This window comes from Orycteropus afer, unplaced genomic scaffold, assembly GCF_000298275.1.
Source record: "Orycteropus afer afer isolate SDZICR_OR568_19922 unplaced genomic scaffold, OryAfe1.0 scaffold00012, whole genome shotgun sequence".
In the NCBI taxonomy this organism is placed as follows: domain Eukaryota; kingdom Metazoa; phylum Chordata; class Mammalia; order Tubulidentata; family Orycteropodidae; genus Orycteropus; species Orycteropus afer.
This window is the reverse complement of record NW_006921599.1, coordinates 15384642-15388231: the sequence shown is the minus strand read 5'-3', so window position 1 is coordinate 15388231 and position 3590 is coordinate 15384642.

The window sequence follows — 3590 nt, the reverse complement described above, 5'->3', positions numbered from 1 at the left end:
TTGAATCACCAGCCTTCTGGTTAGCAGTCAAATGCCTTAGCCACTACACCACCAGAGCTCCCTATAACTAAAAGCTCACCATGTTAGCCCATTTAAAGTGTACAATTTAGTGACATTAATTCCCTTCACAGGAGCTCTGGTGGCATAGTGCAGTGAATTACTTGGTATGGCTTTTCTAGCCAGTCTTTGTGACTCCCACCAGATTACTAGCTGTGTTATTGTTGTTATGTGTCATCGAGTCAGCCCCGACTCATAGCAACCCCTCTTTGGGTTTCTGAGGCAGTATCACTACAGAAGTAGGATTGCCCAACCTTACTTCCGAGGAGTGGCTGGTGGGTTTGAATCGCCAGTCTTCTGGTTAGCAGTCAAGTACCTTAGGCACTATGCTACCAGAGCTCTAGCTAGGACTATGCAAATAAAGTGTATGGAACTCTAATGTGAGGATTGGTTAGTTTGGCCATGATGCTGGGCTTAAAATGAGCCCTCCTAGCAGCAGAAGGAACCCTGATGGTATAGTGGATAAGGCATCTGGCTGCTAACCAGAAGGTTAGCAGTTCAAACCCACCAGCCACTCTGCAGAAGGAAGATGGGGCAATCTACTTCTGTAAAGATTTACAGCATCAGAAACTCCGATGGGGGTCACTATGAGTCAGAATCAACTCGGTGGCAGTGATTTTGGTTTGGTTTTTGGTTTAGAAGCAGAAGGGGGATCTCACTGCCATCAAGAGAGAAGAGCTGGAAGTGAAGTAGAACACATCGTTGGACCTGAGATCCCTGTGCTGGACCTCCTTCGCAGATGACTGGCTGAAACTATCACAGAGGAACCAAGAGGCATGAGATAGAGCAGCAGCCTTCCTGGCCCACGGAACAAGAAAGCTGAGTGCATTTGGGCAGGAGGCTAGTGGCAAAGTGGGGTGCACGTAAGTGTACCTATTGGCAGACCTAAAAGAGCTTTGTAACACTTGCCCCAGCAGGGCAGCCAGGCGGAGAGGCCAAGGGCCAAAGAGGCATGCCTGAGGGCATAGTAGAGGGGAGACTGCCCCGTATCCTGAGAACATTCCTGACTTGAGTTGTAGCCTATTACTTCCCTAATAAACCCCATAATTGTAATGTCTGTGAGTTCTTTATAGCCACTGCAACAAATGATCGAACCCAGCAGAAAAGTAGTGAGTGCTGACGATTGGTGTCAGAATTTGTAAAAGGCTGGAGGGTGGTGGCATATCTGGTGTCACAGAAGTAAGTCTTGGGCTGCTAATGGCGATTCTATCTCTCTGTTACAAGGCTGGAAGAGGTCAGAGGATGCCACCTTCTTGCCCTTTTAGCACCAGATAATAGACCTTAGTATTTTTCAACATTTTATTGTGGTTTAGGTGAAAGTTTACACAGAAAATTGGTTTCCTGTACAACAATTCATATTACAAGTTATTCCATAATATTGGTTGCTGTCACTACAATGTCAGCTCTCTCCCGATTTCCACTGCCTTCCCCATTTTCATCCCTCTAGTTTCCCTGCCCCTCCTTGCTATTTCATCTTTGTTTTTGGGCAAATCTATAGTGTTTTCTTGGCTGTAATCTTAATGTGTAAGGAGCTCTGGTGGCGTAGTGGATAAGGGATTTGACTGCTAACTGGAAGGTCAGCGGTTCAAACCCACCAGCTGCCCCGCGGAAGGAAGACTGGGCGATCTACTTCTGTAAAGATCTACAGCTTGGGAACCCAACGGGGGCCGCTATGAGTTGGAAATGATGCGATGGCAGTGAGTTTTTTGTTTTTGGAATCTTAATGTAATTAATGTAATCACCAGGTCCTTCTTCCACTGTCCTGCTGGGTGGGTTCAAACCACCAACCTTTAAGTTAGCAGTAGAGCCAAAACCGTTTGTGCCATCTAGGAAACAAGACACCATGAGAGTCTTGAAATCAATCATTAGGGTAGATAGTCTGAATAGGTGCCACAGTGCTTTCCAGAACTGCTATACTAACTACCAGGCAAAAGAATGGTTACTAGGAGCATTCTTTTTTTCTTTTTTTAAATTGTGATTTGGGTGAAAGTTTACAGAGCAAATTCACTTTCCATATAGCAGTTCACACACACGTTGTCTCATGACATTGACTACAATTTACCCCAATGCAGCAGCTCCCCCTGCTTCCTCCCAATAGTTACCTCTTCCCTGTGTCTATCCCTCCATGCACTCCTGCCCCTTGAACTGTCTCCCTGTGCATAAACAGCCCTTCTTTCTCCCATGATTGTTCTCTCCAAGGAGTGTCTCTACCTCAGGTACATATTCAACTCATATGCCTGTCTTTTGTTTGGCTGGAAGCCACAGGTGTGGGTTAAATACTAGGAGCGTTCTTAAATACGTCAGGCTTATTGCAACTTTTACTGGCTTGCCTTGCTAAGCATTTGCCTCTGTGTGTTCCTGTGGCGTGGTCGTGCTGGAATCCCAGAGGTAAGAAACCAAAGTGTGGTGCAGTACTGCTGGTTGCCCCATAGGGGCAGCAAAGGATCAAGAAAAATAAGGTGGGCTGGTCATGGAGAGAGCAAAGGTGCTTAGCTCTCTGGCTGCTTTCTCCTGAGTCACTCAGGCTGGCAGTGTCCCTGCAGAATTAACGCTTGGCCACAGTTAGCAAAGAGTTGCAGACCCTGGATCAGTTTTCAAACAACGTCAGAGCGGAGACAAGTTAGAAGCAAGACAAGTATCAATGAAACCTGGGAAGAATCTTGAAAGGCAAGACACTGTAGCACAGACTTGGTCTAGATCTGAGCAGTTCCATTTGGTAGTCAGTAGTCATTGAGCATTTGAAACAGGGCTAGTCTGGATTGGATGTGCTGTGAGTGTAAAATACACACTAGATGCTAGAAGATTTAGTTTTAAAAAACAAGAGTGTAAAATATTCATAATTTTTAAAATAGTGATTACGTACAGAAATGATAATATTTAGGTATTTTGGATTAAATAGAATGCACAATTAAACTCATTCCACCTTTTTTCTTTTTTTGGATACTTTAAAAAATGTGACTACTAGAAAATTCAATATTATAGCTGTGGCTTGTATTGTATTTCTGTTAGAGAGAACTGGTCTAGATCTAACTACCGGTTCACTGCCAGTTCACATGAAACAAAGGCGGAAGGAGCGTGTTAAATGACACGATAGAGATGCAGTAGCTAAATCCAGAATGTGGGGAAATCTAGAGAATAAAAAATGCAGTTCCTTTAATAAATAAATCACTAGTTTAAAAAGAGAGAGAAAAAATAGGAGGGGGAATTGTTAAAAATTAAGAGTCCTAGTAACCAAATGGGAGCTCTGGTAGCATAATGGCTAAGACACTTGCCTGCTGACCAAGATGGCTGATGGTTCAAACCCACCAGCCACTCCTCGGAAGGAAGGTTGGGCAATCCTACTTCCGTAGTGATACTGCCTCGGAAACCCAAGGAGGGGTCGCTATGAGTCGGGTCTGACTCAATGGCAGTGAGTTTGTTTTGGGTATTAATCAAATAAGAGTTCTGGTGGCACAGTGCCAAAGTGACTAAATGGCAGTGAGTTTGTTTTGGTTTATTAGTCAAATAAAGGAGCTCTGGTGGCATAGTGGGTA